Source organism: Cnephaeus nilssonii, assembly GCF_951640355.1.
Source record: "Cnephaeus nilssonii genome assembly, chromosome: 9".
Taxonomy (NCBI): domain Eukaryota; kingdom Metazoa; phylum Chordata; class Mammalia; order Chiroptera; family Vespertilionidae; genus Cnephaeus; species Cnephaeus nilssonii.
In genome coordinates, this window is record NC_137080.1 from 96924728 (window position 1) to 96947866 (window position 23139).

The window sequence follows — 23139 nt, forward strand, 5'->3', positions numbered from 1 at the left end:
TATAGGTTTAATATTTTATTGGTTTGATTTAAAAGTATGGCTATATTTAAGAAATATATTGTTTTTGCTTTTTTTATAGGCGAAAATTTTTATAATATTTAATATATATGTATAAGTAAAATATATTAATTTATATCTGATAAAGCTTTTTATGTGACTTTAAGTATCAATTGGCTTAATTAAATTAAAAAAATTTTTTTAAGAGAGAACAGACTTTTGAATATTTCGGGGCCTAATGAAATGTTCAAAAGTCACTCTCAGTCTTGAAATAATTTGGAAAGATTAAATATATATATACTAGTAGCCCGTTTGCACGAAGATTCGTGCAATAGACCTTCATTCACCTGGCTGCCTGCACCAGTTTTCTGCCGGCACCAGGGACCCAGGCCTTGGCTGTGGCCACCGCCTTCTGCCTTTTTCAGGGTCGGGGCTTGGCCCCGGGCGGTGGCCTTGGGCTCCGCGGCACCCAACATCCTTGCTAAGGATCGCAGGAGCCGACCCCCAGTGGTTTCCTGCGATCCGTGCAGGCTGCCCACTGGTGCCCAAGGCCGGGAAAGCCTCCGCCCCAGGCTTTCCTGGCCTTGGGCTCCCCGCACCCAGCGTCCCTGCTACCGATCACAGGAGCCGACCCCCAGTGGTTTCCTGCGATCCGTGCAGGCTCCCCGCTGGTGCCCAAGGCCCGGAAAGCCTCGGCCCCTGGGACCCCCGGGAGGGGCGGGAGGGGCCAGGCCACGCCCCCCCAGCTGGCCGATCGACCCCGGGAGGGGCGGGGCCACGCCCCCCCGGGTGCCGATCGCCCCAGGCACCCCCGGGAGCGGCGGCATGGGCCCGGCCACTTGGCACCGCCATCTTGAACTTCTCAACGGCGGATATGCCACCCGGAGTCCCACCCCCAGCCTCCTGCCGGCCCAATCGTGGGCATAGCGGAGGTGCGGTCAATTTGCATGTTTCTCTATTATAAGGTAAGATGTATATATTTTTATATATGCTTTAAAAATTATATATCTAAATTATTTTAAAGAATATCAATTATATTTAAATTGGATTATAGAATTAATTTTCTTTTTAAAATTAGATTAATAATTAATATATTTTAAATTTTTAATTATTAGAGAAAATATAGTATTTTATTTTTTCAAAAATATATTTTTATATATTAGGTAATATAATTATTATATTTATAATTTTTTCTAATTTAATCTGTACTTTGAACTTTTAGAGCTTGTAAATTAAATATTTTTAGTAGTTTTTAGATTGATGACATTTTTATATTTCTAAGAGAAATATAAGACATAATTAATTAATGGCTTTAATTCTGTCCTCTAGATTTTTTTTATGAGATAAATTTAAATTTTATTTTTTATTTGCTAGTAATTTTGCTGGGGGAAGGGTATCTACCCCTTCCTCTATTAACAAAGGGTGTAGTTAGTTATCTGGGCTATTTAGATCTTTATAATTAATATATTATTTATATTTTAATAATTTTTGAGATTTAAATTTAATTTTAATTATTTTAAAGTATTTATTTTGAATAAATTTTATGACAGAGATAAATTTACTTATATTCTTGAAGGCTTTAAAAGTCAACCTTTTAACACACTTTATTAGTATTTTAAAAATAGCTCTTTATTATGGAAATGCGAATCTTGTTGTTGGAATTAGCTTGAATTTTTTTTAAGAAGAGTTTTTCGCCGTTTCTTTTAGGAAAAATAACTAGTTCTGGGTTTTTAATTTTTTATAGCTTTTGTAGAGAGATTCTAGCTGAAGACAATCTAAATGTCTGAAATCAGACTATGTGCGCATTTTGTTTTATAGCTAAGTTTTCTCCCCACTAGCACAGAAATTCTAGATACATTTTTAAGGCTTTTTCATGGCGAGAAAGGAAACTTTAAATTTGTATATTGGGAGAGTGGGCATTTATATTGGATCGTTACGTGTCTCTTTCTTCTTCTATATCTTGCTTACTTTAGGGGAAATATTAGTAACGGATCTGGCCAAATTTCTGTTTATGCTTAAAAGAAAGATAGATCTTAAATTTTTTCTTTCTTTTATGCTTTCTGAAGTAATAATTTATATCTAATTTAGCCAAGATTTACATTTCTCTGTAAGTTCTTTTATAATTTTTAAATGTAACTTTAAGTAATTTTATTGTAAGTAATTTTATTGTGGGAGAGCAGATAGCCTTGCCTTCTCCTGCCACTCCTGGTGTAATCTTTTTATAGTTAAATTGCTTCTATCTAGTAAAAGTCTAAACATCCTTTTAGGAGTAGGTCTATATACTCTTGTGGGGATGGCCTGTGGTCTCAATTCTGGAGTTAATACATATCGATTTATGGGTCTAAGGTCCACGCCGGCACTTCCGGGGGTTGCTCGGAATAACTCCTGTATCCGTTTTGCTCCTGGGGCAGGCTGGATTTTGCGCAGCCAGCTGGCCTTGAGGTGGCACAGGGGCAGGAGGGTAAACAGATAGTGCCCCCATTATTTGCCGGGGGTGAGCTGGCCCCTTTCGGGAGTTTCCCGACTGCTGCTGAGGCAAGGGATTTCCCTGGATATCTGTCTTAGATTTACACTCATTTGCCCAATGTTTTCCTCTTTTACATTTAGGGCACAGTCCAGGTTGTTTGGGACCTCTGTCATTTTCTTTATTAACCCCTTTATTGGAGGGACACTGCTTTGCCATGTGTCCTGTTCCTCTACAAGTGAAACACTTCTGTGTTTGACTTTTCCCTGTGCTGAACTGTTGCTGAAGAATTCCTTCAATGGTGGTTCCTTTTAATGCGGCTGTAATAGCGACTCCTTGTATATATGAGGGACTAATATCTGTACAAATGCGGATATAATCTGAGAGAGTCCCCTTTCTTTGATAGGGCCGCAATGTAGTTTGACAGGCAGTGTTAGCATTTTTATACGCCAATTGTTTGACTATTAATATGCCAGCCTCTCCATCCACCACTACTCGGCCAACAGCCTGTAACAGCCGAGAGACAAAATCCTGATACTTTTCATCTGGCCCTTGAATAATCTTTGAGAGCTCCTCTGTTTTCTGACCAGAGGTGGGAAGCTTTTTCTAGGCTTTGATCCTAGCTCTATTAATTTGTCCATAAGCTTCTAGGGGGTATTGAATTTGATTATGGGTATTAGTATAGTCTCCTTCTCCTATCAGCATTTTATAAGAAATATTAATCTGGGCTGCTCGATTACGAGCAGCTTGCTCCTTAGCCTTTTCATCATATTCTGATTTCCACAAGAGATAATCCCCTCCTGATAAACAGGCCTTGGCAATAGCTCTCCAATCATTAGGTGGGAGAGCCTCTGAGGCTATAGTTTCCAAGATGGTTAAAGTATAAGGAGAAGTAGGCCCATACTGAGCACAGGCTGTTTTTAACTCCTTTAGGGTTTTAAAAGGAAGCGGGTCATAAGTACGCTCACGCTGTCCCGTGTTAGGGTTCACCCGTTCCATAACGGGGAAGGCGTGAATGCCTAAGTCCTCACCAGCCTTTCGTGCCTCCTGCAAAGCCATCTGGAGAGGGGAGAGTGGAACTGGCGCTGCACAGGGCAGCGGAGAGCAGCGGGGACTGCCCCCACGGCTTCTCTTTTTCTTGCCAAGATGCTTTAATGCTTCTAAAAATTGTTCTAACACATCTTCCACATCACTACCCTCTTCAGTTCCAGCAGAGAAATAATCTTCCTCCTCTTTTGCCTGAACAACACCTGTATCATCATCATGACAAAGAGCAGTAGCTTCCTCAAGATCCTCCTCATCTTGAGGATTTAATTTGTCTTTAAAATTTACATTACTCTTTTTTAATATGCTGTCTTTTTTAGACCCCTTTTTTGTGCCAGTACACTGCTTTTCCTTTTTTCCTGGCTTAAGAGATGGTTGATTATGATCATACCTGGGATCTAAATAGTTCTGTATTGAACTCCATAAAGAAAATGTATCAATCGGGGTCTTATTTGGCCCAAAGGCTTTGTAATGATTGCACATTTGTTCTCCAACTTTTTGCCACGTTTGTAAGTTAACGGTTCCTTCCTCAGGAAACCAAGGGCAGACTTTTTGAATGAATTTTAAAAAATTTTCTACTTGCTTGTCAGTAACTTTAGTTCCTTTACTGTTGAGCATAGACTTTAATATTTGTCCATAAAAGGCATTTTCTCTAGATTCTAACTGTCCCATGCTTTACTCCCGACTATCAAAACAATGCTCCTCCCTTACCTTATCAAGTGCACTCTTTATCTGGAGGAGTTCCTCACCCTCTGCTTCCCAAGTCCTCAGGTCCCTGGTCGGGCGCCAATTTGTCAGGTCCAGCCTGACGATTGAATCGGGCTGAGGTAGGGAGGTGGGATTTGAGAAAAGAAAGAAAGACAGGACAGTGGGATTCGGGAGGTCCACAGCTCTCGAGAAGCTCTGGCAACTTTTATTAGTAATACAGTGCTTTTTATACATAAGACACTAAGCAGGGAATCACTCACAAGGAAAACATTCTTTGTTTCTCTAAAATCACTACTGGAGGGATAAGTTGAAGGACAGGTTTCTTGTTACAATAAATCTCACTAGTTGGATACATATTTCTTGGTAAGCCATGAAAGTAGCTCTTATCCTACTGATAGCAGTCATATAAACAAACCCTGGGAAAGCTCTGTAGGCAGGGGCTGCTCTCGTTATACTGATTAGTTGCCACCCAAACAGGCCTGGGAAATCTGGGGGGGGTAGGGTGCCAGCCTTGCTAGCCCCTACAGGTGCAAGGACCGTGTCAGCTTACAGCCCGTTCCCCACAGAGGGGTTGAACCCACAACCTTTTGGTGTACAGGACAACACTCCAACCAACTGAACCATCTGGCCAGGGTAGTGCAGTTGTTATTTTTTAATATGGCAGTCCTTAAATTTAAGTTTAAAAGGTTGATTACAAGGATATGGAGAAATTGGAACTTTTATACATTGCTGGCAGGAAAATAGAATGGTTCAGCCGTTGTAGTAAACAGTTTGATGGTTTCTCAAAAAGTTAAACATATAATTGCCAAATGACCTGGCAATTCCACTGGTAGGTATATACCTGAATTAAAATAGATGTTCACAAATACTTGTACACAAATGTTCATATAAACTCTTTTCATAAGAGCCAAAAGATAGCCAAAACCGGTTTGGCTCAGTGGATAGAGCATCGGTTTGCAGACTGAAAGGTCCCAGGTTCGATTCCGGTCAAGGGCATGTACATTGGCTGCGGGCACATCCCTGGTAGGGGGTGTGCAGGAGGCAGCTGGTCGATGATTCTCATCGATGTTAAAATGAGCAAGTGAGGATGTTAAAATGTTCCTTCCTCTCTGTAAAAAATCAATAAAATATATTTTTTAAAAAAGAGCCAAAAGATAAAGACAAATATTCCAAATTGTGGCATACCCATACAATGGATGATTATTCAGCTACAAAAAGAATGAAATACTGATTTATACCACAGTGCTTTGAGGATGAACCTTCAAAGCATGCTACACAAAAGAAGCCAGACACAAAAGGTCACATTGTCTGATTCCACTTACAAAATACCCAGAATAGATAAATCTATGGAGATAAAGAGTAGGTTGGTGGTGCCCGGCCAGCGTGGCTCAGTGGTTGAGCATCAACCTATGAACCAGGAGGTCCCGGTCAGGGCACATGCCCAGGTTGCAGGCTCAATCCCCGGTGAGGAGTGTACAGGAGGCAGCTGATCAGTGATTCTCTTCATTGATGTTTCTAGCTCTTCCTCTCTGAAATCAATAAAAATATATGTGTGTTTTTTTAAAAAGTAGATTGGTGGTTGCAGGGGCTGGAGGGAGGGGAGATGGAGAGTGACTGCTCGTGGGCACCAGGTTTATGTGGCGTGGTGAGCATGTTTGGGAATTAGACAGTTGATGGTTGCACATTTTGAATGCACTAAATGCCGCTCGCTTGTTCTCTTTAAAATGGTTAGTTTTATGTGAATTTCACTTCAATAAAAAAAAATTGTTGATTAGTTTTGTGCATTTTTCTGCAGGTAAGTTATACCTAAGTTTGGAAAACTTTGGTATAGTAGAAATAGCATAAGGTTTGCTGAACACTGCTGGCTTTTAAATAGACCTAATCTCTTACTGTAATATATTAAGCACGACTGTAGAAGGTGTGGCACATGGAGGACCCAAATGTTAGTCCCATTGCACAACTCAAAGCCTCACTGTGTGAAACTTCTCCAGGTTCAGGGATTCCTCTATAGCCCATTTAGCATTCCCACTTCATTAAGTGCCTCCATTTAAAATTGTGGAGAATCTAACCTTCAGTGAATCCTACAGCTTGTAGCACATTGTGTAATGTGTCTATCAGTCAGGGTCTGCCGGGGAAACAATAGCACAGTCAAATTGGGATAATTTGGGGAGCGTTTAACAAAGTGACAATAATTACAAAGAACTAGGCAGAGATTAGAGAAGTCACAAAGAAGAACGCAGTGCCCCCAGGGCTGTGATGGCCACCTCTCAGCCCACAGGAAGAAAGGCGGAGCAGTTCTATGGAGAGAGCGCCCTCAGTAAACGGATGTGCATTGATGTCGCCATCCCGGACAACTTCCCGAAGCAGAGTGGGTGGAGAGTGAATCTGGATGGAAAACACAAGATGTCTGGTACAGTACACCTCAGTTCTCGAACTTACTTTGTTTCGGAAGATTGTTCAAGAAACAATTTGTTTGAAAACCAAATCACTTTTTCCCATTAGAAATAATGTAAATTGAATTAATCGGTTCCAGGCCCCCAAATGATTTCCTGTTATAACCTTTCTTATATATAGTACATGTCTAACGTACTGTTTAATCTATAAATAAACACTTTCAAAACAAAAAGGACCCTAGCCGGTTTGGCCCAGTGGATGGAGCATCAGCCTGCAGACTGAAGGGTCCCGGGTTCGATTCTGGTCAAGGGCACATGCCCCGGGTTGCAGGCTCAAATCCTCAGTAGGGGGCATGCAGGAGGCAGCCAATCAATGATTCTCATTATTGATGTTTCACTCTCCCTCTGAAATCAATAAAAATATATTTTAATGAATAAAAACAAAAAGGAAGCCCGGCAGGTATGGCTCAGTGGTTGTGTGTCAGCCTATGAACCAGGAGGTCATAGTTTGATTCCTGGTCAAGGTACCTGACTGGGATGTGGGCTCAATCCCCAGTGTGGGGCATGCAGGAGGCAGCCGATCAATGATTCTGTCTCATGTTTCTATTTCTCCCTCTCCCTCTGAAATCAATAAAAACATATTTAAAAATATATAAAAACAAAAAGGAAAGGAAATGTACAGTGCAAAATGGGAATTTACAGACACACTAGAACTTAATGCTGAGAGCGACTGGTGACTGATGTGGAGGGTGGGTGTTCTTGTTTGGAAGGGAGCTCCTTCCATAAAAACGTCAGGTGGCTATTCTCCTGGGGTCCTTTCTCTTGCGTCTCTTTGCTCCACTAGAACGTGCTTCAGGCTCGCTGGGCCTCTGTCTCACTAAATACCTACCCAGTGACTGTTTTTGCCTGCGGTTTAACACTTGCCTGAAGTGCAACACTGCATTGTCATTGAATAAGCTTATTGCTCGGTTTGCTACTTCTTTGTCAGGGTGATATTTCTCAATGAAGCTTTGCATTTCTCCCCATTTCCCAAGCATTCCCTTGATTAGCGAAGTAGGAATATCCTCCCTTCCCTCCTCTGAAGAGCGCTCCTCAGCTGCCGGCTGTTGCTGCTCCCTCTGAAGGTCCTGGAGCTCCTCAGTGGTCAGCTCCGTGCTGTGGTCCTCCACCAACTCCTCCACATCGTCATCATCCACCTCCAAGCCCATGGACTTGCCCAGAGACACAATATCCTCCACCACAGACTCGGGCGGGTCCTCACAGGCTCTGTCAGCAGCAGACTCGGGCCACAGTTTCTTCCAGGCCGCTTGCAGGGTCCTGGAACACACTCCCCCCCACGCTTCATCTATGAGCCTCAAGCAAGTGAGGATGTTAAAATGTTCCTTCCAGAACTCGCTGAGGGTTAAATGCGTTTCAGAGGTCACCTCAAAACACCTCTGAAACAGCGCCTTTGTGTAGAGTTTCTTAAAGTCAGAGATGACCTGCTGGCCCATGGGCTGGATGAGAGGAGTTATGGGAGGTGGCAAGAACCTCACCGCGATGAAGCTGTGCTCCTCCGTCAGCTCGGCCTCCCAGCCGGGAGGGTGGGCAGGAGCCTCGTCCATGACAAGAAGTGCCCTGAGGGGCAGCTGTTTTTCCCAGAGGTATTTCTTCACACTTGGGGCAAACACCTCATGAACCCACTCGATGAAAATCTGCCTGGTCACCCAGCTTTGCTGTTAGCCCTCCACATCACATTCCACTTGTTTTGTTTTCTGTGACTTTTTTTTTTTTTTTTTTGAGAATTAAGTTGTATCATTCCTTTGTAAAAAATTTACCAAGAATAGTTGGAACAGCCGAAACTGGTTTGGCTCAGTGGATAGAGCATCGGCCTGCGGACTCAAGGGTCCCAGGTTCGATTCCGGTCAAGGGCATGTACCTTGGTTGCGGGCACATCCCCAGTAGGGGGTGTGCAAGAGGCAGCTGATCGATGTTTCTCTCTCATTGATGTTTCTAACTCTCTATCCCTCTCTCTTCCTCTCTGTAAAAACTCAATAATATATATATATTTTTTTATTTTTTTTTTAAAAGAATAGTTGGAACAGTGTTTGCTACCTCCTCATGTCACTCACAGCAGGGCGTGAGCATCTCTATGCCTTGGCAGATTCCATACTCCTAAGTTTCCTACATTTTATCCTTTCACTTCCACTGGCATGAAAGACTTCTAAGAATCCCTTTGATGGGAAATGTTTTCCTGGCATCATTCCCCCTGGGACATCTCCAACGTTTTCATCATGGGCACATCCTCATGTCTATAACTGCATCTTACAAACCTCTCGCTGCATATTAGAATCTCTTTTTTTTTTAATTCTTTTATTGTTTAAAGTATTACATGTAGTAGTACTTATATCTCCTTTTTTATTCCCCATTGACCTTCCCCCGGCCTCCCCTACCCCCTGTCGCATGCTCTCATCCCCCCCCCCCCCCAGTGTCTTGTGTCCATTGGTGTGCTTATATGCATGCATACAAGTCCTTTGGTTGATCTATTTCCCTCCCTCCTCAACACTCCCCAGCCTTCTCGCTGTAATTTGACAGTCTGTTCGGTGCTTTACTGCCTCTGTATCTGTCTTTTTGTTCATCAGATTATAATGTTCTTTATTTTCCATAAATGAATGAGATCATGTGGGATTTTTCTTTCATTGCCTGGCTTATTTCACTTAACATAATGCTCTCCAGGTCCATCCATGCTGCTGCAAATGGTGAGAATTCCTTCTTTTTTATAGCAGCGTAGTATTCCATTGTGTAGATGTACCATAGTTTTCTAATCCACTCATCTGCTGATGGGCATTTAGGCTGTTTCCAAATCTTAGCTATGGTGAATTGTGCTGCTATGAACATAGGGGTGCATATATCCTTTCTGATTTTTGCAGTAGGCTTGTAGACCTATGAACTTCCCTCTCAAGACTGAAGTTCGCTGTGTCCCCTAGATTTTGGATTGTTGTGTTTTCATTGTCATTTGTTGCCATGATGTTATTTATTTCTTCCTTGATGTCTCTGGTAACCCAGTCCTTGTTTAATAGCATGCTGTTTAGTCTCCATGTGTTTGATTTTTTTGGATTGTTTTTATTGTAGTTGATTTCCAGTTTTTGTTTTTAAATATATTTTATTGATTTTTTACAGAGAGGAAGAGAGAGGGATAGAGAGTTAGAAACATCGATGAGAGAGAAACATCAATCAGCTGCCTCTTGCACACCCCCTACTGGGATGTGCCCGCAACCAAGGTACATGCCCTTGACCGGAATCGAACCTGGGACCCTTGAGTCCGCAGGCCGACGCTCTATCCACTGAGCCAAACCGGTTTCGGCTGATTTCCAGTTTTATGCCACTGTGATCTGAGAAGATGCTTGATATGATTTCTATCTTCTTGAATTTGAAGAGACTTTGCCTATGACCCAACATATGGTCTATCTTTGAAAATGACCCATGTGCACTTGAGAAGAATGTATATTCTATGGTTTTGGGGTGAAATGTTCTGAAGATGTTAATTAATTCCATCTGGTCTAGTGAGTCATTAAGGATTGATGTTTCTTTGCTGATTTTTGGTTTAGAGGATTTGTCCGATGGTGATTAAAATCTCCTACTATGACTGTATTGCTCTCAATCTCTCCCTTGATATCCTCCAGGAGTTTTTTTATGTATTTGGGTGCTCCTGTATTGGGTGCGTATAGGTTTACCAGAGTTATTTCTTCTTGTTGGATTGCTCCCTTTAGTATTATGAAGTGGCCTTCCTTATCTCTTGTTATGTCATTCACTTTGAGATCTAATTTGTCAGATATAAGTATTGCTACCCCAGCTTTTTTTTCATTTCCGTTCACCTGAAAAACCTTTTTCCATCCCTTCACCCTCAGTCTGTGTGCATCTTTTTTTCTGAGGTGGGTTTCTTGTAGACAGCAGATATATGGGTCGTGTTTTCTTATCCAGTCCGTTACCCTATGTCTTTTGACTGGGGCATTTAATCCATTTACTTTAAAGTTATTATTGATAGGTACTTATTTGTTGCCATTTTTATTCTATACCCCTGTGTTCCTTCTTCACTTCCTATTTCTTTTTTTTTTACAGCAGACCCTTTAGCATTTCTTGCATTGCTGGTTTGGTGGTGATAAACTCCCTTAGCCCTTTTTTGTCTGTGAAGCTCCTGATTTCACCTTCAATTTTGATTGATAGCCTTGCTGGGTACAGTATTCTTGGATTCAGACCCTTCCTTTGCATGACTTTGTATATTTCATTCCATTCCCTTCTGGCCTGATGAGTTTCTGTTGAGAAATCAGTCGCTAGTCTGATGGGGGTTCCTTTGTACGTAACTTTCTGTCTCTCTCTGGCCGCTTTTAAGATTCTTACTTTGTCATTGGTGTTTGCCAATTTAATTATAATGTGCCTTGGCATCGGTCTTTTGGGGTTCATTTTGCTTGGGATTCTGTGAGCTTCTTGGATTTGTGTGGGGTTTTTCTTCCCTATATCAGGGAAGTTTTCTGTCATTATTTCTTCAAACAGGTTTTCTATTCCTTGCTCAGTTTGCTCTCCTTCAGTAACCCCTATTATTCGGATGTTGTTTTGTTTCGTGTTGTCCCAAAGTTCCCTTAGGCTCTCCTCCTACTTTTTAATTTTTTTTTCTAGAAGCTGCTCTACTTGGGTATTTTTTTCCGTCTTGTCTTCTAGCTCACTATGCGGTCCTCTTCTACTTCTAGTCTACTCTTGATGCTTTCTATTGAGTTCTTTACAGCAGCTATGTCATTTTTCATTTTTTCTTGGTTCTTCTTCATTTCCTCTTGGTTCTTACTCATATTGTCAAATTTGTCTTCCATTCTTTTCAGCCACCTTATGACCATTTCTCTGAATTCTTTCTCTGACAGGTTGCTTGCCTTCATTTCATTTACTTCCTTTTCTGGTGATGCCTGCTTTTCTTTCATATGCGGGCTGTTTCTTTGTCTCCCCATGGTCTCTCTTCTCCGGGTGTCTGGTTATGTAGTTCTCTCTCTCCTTTCCGTGGTGGAGTGTAGAGCTCCTCTGAATCCGCATGTTTGTGCCAATTGGGGACCGGTGTTCTGGGGTTTGCAGCTGTTCGGTGGGTGCCGTAGTTGTAGATTTTCAGGCTTCCAATAACATCCCTAGAATCTCTTGAATGACAGCAGTATCAACATTCCACAGTCAGCCATTTCTCCGACAACTCTATTGACATTCTATTTATTTATTGATATTTATACCTCTCTTAAATCTTCATTATTGAAAGTATTACATATGTTCCCTTTTTCCCCCATTGACCCCACCCCCCACCCCAGGCCTTCAGCACTCTATTGTCTGTGCCCATGGGTTATGCATATATGCATACAAGGTCTTTGGTTGATTACCTCCCACCCACCCAACCTCTCCTGACTTCCCTCTGAGATTCCTCACTCTGTTCCATGGTTGTATGTCTCTAATCCACTCTGTTCATCATATTATGTTGTTCATTAGATTCCACATATGAGTGAGATCATGTGAGACTTGTCTTTCTCTGACTGGCTTATTTCACTTAGCATGATACTCTCCAGGTCCCTCCATGCTGTCTCAAAGGGTAAGAGATTCTTTTTTACTGCTGCATAGTATTCCATGGTGTAAATGTACCACAGCTTTTTACCCACTCATCTACCGATGGGCACTTGGGCTATTTCCAGATCTTAGTTATTGTAAATTGTGCTGCTGTGAACATAGGAGTGCATACATTCTTTCTGATTGGTATTTGGGGTTTCTTAGGATATATTCATAGAAGTGGGATCACTGGGTCAAATAGCAGTTCCATATTTAATTTTTTGAGGAAACTCCATACTATTGTCCATAATGGCTGCACCAGTCTGCATTCCCACCAGCAGTGCACTAGGGTTCCCTTTTCTCCACAGCCTCACCAGCACTTGTCACTTGTTGATTTGTTGATGATAGCCATTGTGACAGGTGTGAGGTGATACCTCATTGTCATTTTAATTTGCATCTCTCTGATGATCAGTGACTTTCAGCATTTTGTCATATGTCTCTTGGTCATCTGTATGTTCACTTTGGAGAAGTGTCTATTTAGGTCCTTTGCCCATTTTTTAATTGGATTGTTTGTCTTCCTTTTGTTAAGTTGTATGAGTTCTTTATATTTTTTGGATATTAACCCTTTATCAGATGTATCATTGCCAAATATGTTCTCCCATACAGTGAACTCCCTTTTCATTTTGTTGATGGCTTCTATTGCTGTGCAGAAGCTTTTGTTTTGATGTAGTCCCATTTGTTTATTTTCTCTTTAGTTTCCTTTGCCCCAGGAGATGTATCTGTAAATATATTGTTACAAAAGATGTCTGAGATTTTGCTGCCTATGGTTTCTTCTAGGATTTTTATGGTTTCCAACTTATATTTAAGTCCTTTATCCATTTTGAGTTTATTCTTGTGTATGGTGTAAGTTGGTGGTCTAGTTTCATTTTTTTGCATGTATCTGTCCATTTTCCCCAACACCATTTATTGAAGAGACTGTCTTGACTCCATTGTATGCTCTTGCCTCCTTTGTCAAATATTAATTGAGCATAATGGCTTCGGTCAATTTCTGGGGTGTCTGTTCTGTTTCATTGATCTATATGCCTGTTCTTGTGCCAGTCCCAGGCTGCTTTGATTACGGGGCTTTGTAGTATAACTTGAAATCTAGTATTGTGATTTCTCCAACTTTGTTCTTCTTTCTCAAATTGCTACAACTATTCGGGGTCTTTTTTGGTCCCATATAAAAATTTGGAGTATTTGTTCTAGATCTGTGAAACATGCTGTTAGTATTATAATAGGGATTGCATTGAATCTATAGATTGCCTTGGATAGTATGGACATTTTAATGATGTTACTTCTACCAACCCATGAACACAATATAGTCTTCCACTTGTGTATATCTTCCTCTATCTCTTTTTTCAACATCCTATAGTTTTCTGAGTACACATATTTTACCTCCTTGGTAAAGTTTATTCCCAAGTATCTTAATTTTTTTGTTGCAATGGTAAATGGGATTATTTAGTTTCTCTTTCTGAGAATTCATTATTGATGTATAAAAAAAGCCATCGATTTTGGAGTGTTGATTGTGTATCCTGCTACATTGCCAAATTCATTGATTAAATCCAGTATTTTTTTATGGAGTCTTTAGGGTTTTCTATGTATGATATCATGTGATCTGTGAATAGTGACAGTTTTACTTCCTCCTTTCCAATTTGGATGCCTTTTATTTCTTCTTCTTGTCTGATCACTATGGCTAGGATGACCAGTACTATGTTGAATAAGAGTGGTGAAACCGGGCATCCTTTTCTTGTTCCTGTTTTTAGGGGAAATGGTTTTAGTTTTTGCCCATTGAGTATGATGTTGGCTGTAGGTTTGTCATATATGGCCTTTATCATGTTGAGATATGCTCCTTCAATTCCCACTTTGCTGAGAGTTTTTATCAGAAATGGGTGTCGAAGTGTGGGATGCAACTGCCAACTGCCACCCCGCTCCCTGTACCCGTCTCCAGCTCGCGCTGGCCCTGCGAGTCCATGGGCTCGTAGACCTTAGGACCTCTTCAGTCGCTACCCACCCCCTCAGCTGCCTCAAACGAACTCTGCAACTTCTCCATTCCTCAGTTCCCCTCAAGGGCTTCACCGTCAAAAGGTCCAGTTTGGTGGGACTGACCTGATTCTAAGACACAACCTTGGCACGTAGAGTGACCATGTGGCCTGGCTCTTCAAAAGAATGTGTGGTTGTGGAATCACTTAGGGGGACCAATTCTCTGAGCCTCAGTAACAGAGGGTAACTAGTAATTAATTGGGCCATTGGGAGGACGAAATGAGATACCACCACAGAGCAAGTAGCCCAGTGCCTGGCTGGAAGGAAGTCCTAAAACGTGGGAAGCCGGCATTACTCATTACTCAAAGGGGCCTCTGGACAGAGCCCGCCCTGCACAGGAGAGCCTCCCCAGGCTCCATCTCCCTTTGAGTTCCCTTTGTGCACCTCTGAGGTCACTCCCATACCCAGCTGCCGCCACATTGGAGCCCTTCTGCCATCTGTTGCCTAGAAGCCCTAGAGGCAGCAGGACATGCTGCAAAACTGAGTCAGCATTTGCTACCAGAGATGTCTGGAGCACGGAGGGCTGCAGTGAGAAGTGGAGCTGCTGAGGGCAGAGCCCACGGACTCCAGCACTCAGGACGCCTGGGGAGCCTGGGAAGGCACTGGCCATGCAGAAGGATGTACACAGGCCATCAGCTAGGATTCAGGGAGGGTTTGGTTGTGGTCCAATTCTGCCTCGAGATGGAGTGGAGTTTGACAAATAGGAGGTTGGGTAATGTTTGCTCCAGTGCCCATAAAGGCTAAGCTGACCCCAGGAGGACCTACATGGACAGGGCTCTGCTCCTGGGAGGACATTCCCGCCCAGGGAAACTTCCGTGCTACCCTCCTGATGCCGAGTGTTCCGATGTAGAGACTGGGGCTTCAGCTGCAACCAAGACAGAGCTGCCTCCTGAGGGCTGCCTGAGGCGCTGGGCTATAGGGTGACTCATCCCACCTCCGCTTCCTTTCCTGCATGACGGTGACGAGGCTTCTGACCAAGTGTGGCTGTAGAGTCATCTGAGAGGCCTGAGGCAAGGTCTGACTCACACAGGTTCCCTTCCCTCCCCAGTCCCTGTCCCTGGACACTGCCTGGGTGTGGTTGTGTCAGGACTAGTGTCCACAACCCTGTCACCTCTCAATAAAAGCCCATCCATGTTCCTGCCAGCTCACGGCAGGTTTTTGAAGAGCCAGGCCATACAGGGGGGTAAGGAGAGAGGAGGAGCATCCTAGCCCTCCCCAATAAGGAACCAAGGAATGTTGTGGGGGAGAAAGCCCAGTCACCACAAGAGTGTCTTGGGAGGAGTCTTCTAGACCAGCGGTCGCCAACCAGTGGTCTGTGGGCCACTGGTGGTCCATAAGGTCAAAAAGGTTGGTGACCATTGTGACTGTCGAGGTGTGCACTGTACAGCAGGGAGCTGGAAAGACAGGTTCAGTGTACAGCGGGCTGCAGAAGGACCAGAGCAGCAAGATAAGGGGCACATCTGTAGAATCAACTTGTGATCACCTATATATATAAAAGCCCAGCGACCGTTAAGGCGGAACGACCAGAATGACCAGTCGTTATGATGTGCACTGACCACTAGGGGGCAGACACTTAATGCAGGAGCTGCCCCGTGGTGGTCAGTGCGCTCCCACAGGGGGAGCACCGCTCAGCCAGAAGCCAGGCTCATGGCTGGTGAGCGCAGTGGCAGTGGCGAGAGCTTCTCCCTCCTCCACGGCAGCGCTAAGGAATGGCAGGCCAAGCAGTAAGAAACAGCGAGCCAAGTGGTAAGGAGCAAGCCGATGGGCGATGGGCGGTAAGGAATGAACAGGCGTACAGTTAGGAGCGAGCAGGCAGACGGTTAGGAGCAAGCAGGCAGGCATAAGGAGAGAGTAGGTGGGCGGTTAAGAACGAGAGGTCCCAGATTGCAAGAGGGATGTCTGACTGCCAGTTTAGGCCCAATCCACGAGGGGTCCCGGATTACGTGCACCCCCCTCCACATGCACGCATTTCATGCATTGGGCCTCTAGTTTTAAATATTCTGAGACACAGAGATGTAAATTTTAAATAACTATAAAGTTATTTGACTCCCCAGACCTTAACCAGTACCACCCCAGCCAGAGAACACCACCCTCACAACTCTAAAGATATAAAAGATAACCCGGCCGGTGTGTCTCAGTGGTTAAGCATCAACCTATGAACCAGGAGGTCAGGGTTCGATTCCAGTCAAGGGCACATGCCCAGGTTTCGGGCTCCATCCCCAGCAGGGGAGCACAGGAGGCAGCCAATCAGATTCTCTCTCATCATTGATGTTTCTATCTCTCCCTCCTTCTCCCTTCCTCTCTGAAATCATTAAAAATTAATTTTTTTAAAAAGAAAAAAAATGGGTATTGGATTATGTTGAATGCTTTTTCTGTGTCTATTGATATGACCATGTAATTTTGTCTTTCAATTTGTTTATGTGATGTATCATGTTTATTGATTTATGAATATTGTACTAGCCTTGCATCCCTGGAATTAAATCTCACTTGTTCATGCTATATGATCTTTTTAATATATTGCTGGATATTATTTGCTAATATTTTGTTGATAATTTTAGCATCTATGTTCATCAGGGATATTGGCCTCTCATTCTCTTTCTTTGTAGTATCTTTACCTGGTAAATTAGGCTAATGCTGGCCTAATAAAAAGAGCTTGGAAGTGTTCCTCCCTCTTAGATGTTTTCAAATAGTTTGAGGAGGACAAGTGTTAGTTCTTTTTTTAAAATATATATATTTTAATGATTTTTTTAAAAATGTATTGATTTTTTACAGAGAGGAAGGGAGAGGGACAAAGAGTTGGAAACATCGATGAGAGAGAAACATCAATCAGCTGCCTCCTGCACACCTCCTACTGGGGATGTGCCCGCAACCAAGGTACATGCCCTTGACCAGAATCGAACCCATGACCCTTCAGTCCACAGGCCAATGCTCTATCCACTGAGTCAAAATAGTCAGGGCAAGTGTTAGTTCTTTTTTTTTTTTCATTTCAATAAATCTTTATTGTTCAGATTATAATTGTTCCTCTTTTTTTCCCCCATAGCTCCCCTCCACCCAGTTCCCACCCCACCCTCTGGCCTTACCCCCTCCCCATCCTCATCCATAAGTGTACGATTTTTGTCCAGTCTCTTCCCGCACCCCCCACACCCCTTCCCCCCTGAGAATTGTCAGGCCACTCCCTTTCTATGCCCCTGATTCTATTATATCACCAGTTTATTCTGTTCATCAGATTTTTTATTCACTTGATTTTTAGATTCACTTGTTGATAGATATGTATTTGTTGTTCATAATTTTAATGTTTACCTTTTTCTTCTTCCTCTTCTTAAAGAATACCTTTCAGCATTTCATATAATACTGGTTTGGCGGTGATGAACTCCTTTAGAATTTTCTTATCTGTGAAGCTCTTTATCTGACCTTCAATTCTGAATGATAGCTTTGCTGGGTAGAGTAATCTTGGTTGTAGGTTCTTGCTATTCATCACTTTGAGTATTTCTTGCCACTCCCATCTGGCCTGCATAGTTTCTGTTGAGAAATCAGCTGACAGTTGTATGGGTGCTCCCTTGCTTTTCTCTTGCTGCTTTTAATATTCTCTTTGTCTTTTGCTCTTGGCATTTTAATTATGATGTGTCTTGGTGTGGTCCTCTTTGGATTCCTTTTGTTTGGGGTTCTCTGCGCTTTCTGGACTTGTAAGTCTATTTCTTTCACCAGGTGGGGGAAGTTTTCTGTCATTATTTCTTCAAATAGGTTTTCAGTATCTTGCTCTCTCTCTTCTTCGGGCACCCCCATAATTCGGATGTTGGTACGCTTGAAGTTGTCCCAGAGGCTTCTTACACTATCTTCATATTTTTGGATTCTTTTTGCTTTTCCGGTTGGGTGTTTTTGCTTCTTTGTATTTCAAATCTTTGACTTGATTCTTACAGTCCTCTAGTCTGCTGTTGGATCTCTGTATATTATTTTTTATTTCAGTCAGTGTATGCTTAATTTCTAGTTGGTCCTTTTTCATATCCTCAAGGGTATCACTAAATTTATCGGCCTTTTCTAGAAAATTCATGAAAAACCTTATAACCGTGGTTTTGAACTCTATATCCAATCGTTTGCTTTCCTCCATTTCTTTCATTTGTGATCTGTTTCTTTGTCTCCGCATTTTGGCTGCTTCCCTGAGTTGATAGAGTGGCTTTGTGTGCTAGGTGTCCTATAGGGCCCAGTGGCTCAGCCTCCCCAGTTACCTGAGGTGGACACTCTTGGTGCACCCCTTTGTGGGCTGTGTGCACAGTCTTGTTGTAGTTAAGCCTTGATGGTTGTTGGTATCACTGGGAGGAATTGACCTCCAGGCCAATTGTGAGGATCAGCTGTGTCTGTGCTGGAGACACCCTTATGAGGCAAGACTTGTTTCAGTGGGGCTTTGGTGCTCACTGAGTCTGCCCCCTGAGTGTGTCCCTTATGGATCTGAGTTGTAATATGAATGGTCCTACTCTGACCCCTGGGTACACTGGCTTTTGGATCTCCAAGGAGGTGCTAATTTAGCCTCTGCTGTCAGGTCCAGCCTGACGATTGAACCGGGCTGAGGTAGGGAGGTGGGATTTGAGAAGAGAAAGAAAGACAGGACAGTGAAATCAGCAGGTGTTAAAGTCACTTATCATAACTTCATTGTTGTCAATCTCTCCCTTAAAGTCCTCTAGAAGTTTTTTTGTATATTGAAGTGCTCCTATATTGGGTGCATATATGTTTACAATGGTTATATCCTCTTGTTGGATTGATCCCTTTAGTATTATGTAGTGACCTTTGTTGTCTCTTGTGATGGTCTTCATTTAGATATCTATTTTGTCAAATATGAGTATTGCTACCCAAGCCTTTTTTTTGTTTCCTTTTTTTTCGGTTGCCTCCTGCACACCCCACCTTGGGAATTGAGCCCGAAACCCAGGCGTGTTTCCCATCCAGGAATCGAACCATGACCTCCTGGTTCATAGATCGACACTTAACCACTGAACCACGCTGGCTGGGCTAAGGTTATTATTGATAGGTACTTATTTATTACCATTTTAATTCTGTATGCCTATGTTTCTCTTTCTGTCTTCTCATTACAGCAGTCCCTTTAGCATTTCTTGCAGTGCTTGTTTGGTGGTGATAAACTCCTTTAGCCTTCTTTTTTTCTGGAAGCTCTTTATTTCATCATCTATTTTTAATGATAGCCTTGCTGGATATAATAATTTTGGCTTCAGATCCTTGCTTTCTATTACCTTGAGTACTTCATGCCAATCCCTTTTGGCCTGTGGCATTTCTGATGAGAAATCACATAACAAGCCTTATGGAAGCTCCTTTGTAAGTAGCAGTTTGCTTTTCTCTTGCTACCTTTAAGATTCTCTCTTTGTCTTTTATTTTATTTTTTTATTTTTTTGGCATTTTAATTAAGTGTCTGGGCATGGGCCTGTTTGGGTTCTTCTTGCTTAGGACTCTCTGTGCCTCCTGAACTTGTGACTTTTTCCTTCCTCAAGTCATGAAGTTTTCTGCCATTATGTGTGTGTTTTTAATGTTTTTTATTGATTTTTTTTTTTTACAGAGAGGAAGGGAGACAGATAGAGAGTTAGAAACATCGATGAGGGAGAAACATCGATCAGCTGCTTCCTGCACATCTCCCACTGGGAATGTGCCTGCAACCAAGGTACATGCCCTTGTCTGGAATCGAACCTGGGACCTTTCATTCCGCAGGCTGACACTCTATCCACTGAGCCAAACCAGTTAGGGCTCTGCCATTATGTTTTTAAACATGTTCTCTATCCCTTTCTCCCTTTATGCCTCTTCTGGCACACCTACTATGTGAATATTGTGATGTTCCATGTTGTCACACAGCTCCCTTAAGGTGTCCTCCTGTTTTTATAATTTTTTTTCCTTTTGGTTCTCTAATTGAGTGATATTTTCAACTTTGTCTTCTGATTCTCTGATCCGATCCTCAGCTTCCCCTAATCTGCTGTGTATTCCTTCCAATGTGTTCTTTATTTGTGCTATGTCATTCTTTATTTCTGTTTCCATAGTTACTATATCTTTTCTAATGCTATTGAGCATCTTTACCTTCATTATTCTGAACTCTGTATCAGATAAATTTCTCATCTCCATTTCATTTATCTCTTTTTCTGGAGAATTCTCTTGTTCTTTCATTTGGGGGGGTTTTCTTTGTCTCATCATTTTGGTGCCTATTTGGGTTTGTGACTCTGTATTATCTAGATATGCTACGCCTTTCAGTCTCTAGTGCAGGGCAGTGTCAAACGTTCCTGCCTAATTATGTTATGTGAAGACTCAAAGCCTCCAGAGACTGCCTGTGCCTGCAGACTGATTGGTTTCAGTCTTGAGCAGCCCTCAGGCAATCGTCCACAGATTTGGGGAGAGTGTTTCCAACTGGGTGGGGCAATTGCTTCTGCCTGGAGGCTAATTGTTATTCTCAGAATCTTAATGCACCTCAGAAACTCCACACCATGGGGCAAGGTATTTTCCAATAGGTGGGTCAACTGTCTTCCCCCAGGCAAAACCACCTGGATAGCAAACGTCTGCATGAGAAAGAAGACCTCTGCAGCATGAGGCTTTTGACTCAGCACAGGAAACTAGGGTGTCTGCGTTCTGAGCTCTAACTCCAGAGCCCCAACCCTGGCTTCTGTTCACACAGCTCCAATCCACTCTTTCCCCCTCTGCTAGAGCACAATGTGAGTGGCTACACACAAAAATTTGTGCATTGGCCCTTTAAGAGCATGCCTGCATTTCCAGCCATCTCTTCTTGGGCAAACAGCAACCCTGCTGCTTCTCACAGCCAGATGTTATGTTGGCACTTTTCTCAGTTCTGGTGTTCTTTGCCTGGGCGTCCAGCTTGGGGATTGGACCCCAGACTTCTCAGTGGCAACCCCCCAAACTGAGATATCTCTCCAGAACTTCAGCTATGTCTGTGGGAGCCCTCCAGCCCTTTCATGTCTCTCCCCTTCCTACCAGTCCGTGTGGTCTCCACTTTCTGTCCTTGGTCATCAGGGTCCTCTCCAGCTAGTCTTCAGGTGACTATTCAGGATTTTTGTTTGTATTTTAGTTGTAATTCCAGTTTGGTTTGTATTTTAGTTGTAATTCCAGTTTGGAAGCATGTCTGTATAGCATCCACTTACTCTGCCACCATTTTTTATCTGTAACCTTAACTTGTTTTTTATGACATTATTTTCCTTGAAATCCGTGGGTTTTCAGACTAGTTAGCCAGTGATAGCATTTCAGAGGCAATGATCTGTGAAAAAGCAAAGACAGCCCTTACAAACATCTGAGCCTGGCTAGATCTTGGACTCCCAATTCTACAGAACTGTGGGGAAAAAAATGTATTGCTTAAGTCACCCAGCTTATTGTACTTTGTTATAGCATCCCTGAGCAGAAAAAAAATGGCTTACAGGGTAATATACCTAATAGAAAGTAAACTGCAAAAAATACCTTCACAGTAAACATAAAATGGACATTAGGTGAGATAATACTCTTAGGAAGCTAGAAATAGAGGGGAACTCAATTTGATAAAGATATGTTTTTTTTTAAAAAAACGCTGACCAGGTGGTTCAGTGGTTGAGCATTGACCTATGAACCAGGAAAGCATGGTTCATATCCCAGTCAGGATATATTCCCAGGTTGCAGGCTCAATCCCCAGTGTGGGGCATGCAGGAGGCAGTCGATCAATGATTCTCTCTTATCATTGATGTTTCTATCTCTCCCTCTTCCTCTCTGAAATCAATAAAAAAATATACTTTTTAAAAATCCTTACAACTAACATACCTAATGTTGAAATACTAGATGCTTTCCCCATAATATCAAGAGTAAAGTAAGGATGTATCTCTCTCCACTGTTATTTAACATTATACGAAAGTCCTAGCTGGTAAATTAGGAAAATATAGCCCTCGCCTGTTTGGCTCAGTGAATAGAGTGTCAACCCACTGATTGAAGGGTCCTGGTTAGATTCCGGTGTGTGGGAGGCAATCAGTTGATGTGTCTCTCTTACATGTTTCTCTCTCTGTCTCTCCCCCTCCCTTCCACTCTCTCTAAATATCAATGGAAAAATATCCTTGGGTGAGGATTAACTAAAAAAAAGTTTTTTAAAGAAAGAACATATATAGCCGAAACCGGTTTGGCTCAGTGGATAGAGCGTTGGCCTGCGGACTGAAGGGTCCCAGGTTCGATTCCGGTCAGGGGCATGTACCTTGGTTGCGGGCACATCTGTGCAGGAGGCGGCTGATCGATGTTTCTCTCACATCGATGTTTCTGACTCTCTATCTCTCTCTCTTCCTCTCTGTAAAAAATCAATAAAATATATTTTTTTAAAAAAAGAAAGAAAGAACATACATATAGTTTGAAAAGAAGAAAACTGTTTTTGTTAAAGATTACATGATTTTCTACATAGAAGATTTAAATAGTTGACAAAAATAATCTGGAACCAATAAGTGATTATAGCAAGATCACATAAGGTTAATATACAAATTTAATTGCTCTCCTAATACCAGCAAAGAGAAATTAGAATTTGAAATGAAAAACACAATACTAGTTACAAAGGCATAAAAAATGGAATACTTAGGTATAAATCTAACACAATATGTCCTCGGTTCTTATATAGAAAACTACAAAACCCTGATAAAACAACAATATCCAAATAAGTAGAGGGCTGCTCCATGTTCACAGGTTGGAAGAACCAATATGTTAAGATGTCAATTCTTCTCAACTTGATCAACATGACCACAATAAAAATTCCAACAGTATTTTGTAAAATCAACAAACTGATTCTAAAGTTTGAATGAGAAGGTAAAAGACCCACAAGAGCCATTATGATACTAAAAGAGAAGAAAAATGTTATGGACTAACACTATCTGACCTCAGGATTCAGTATGAAGCTGCAATAATTAAGTCAATAAAATATAT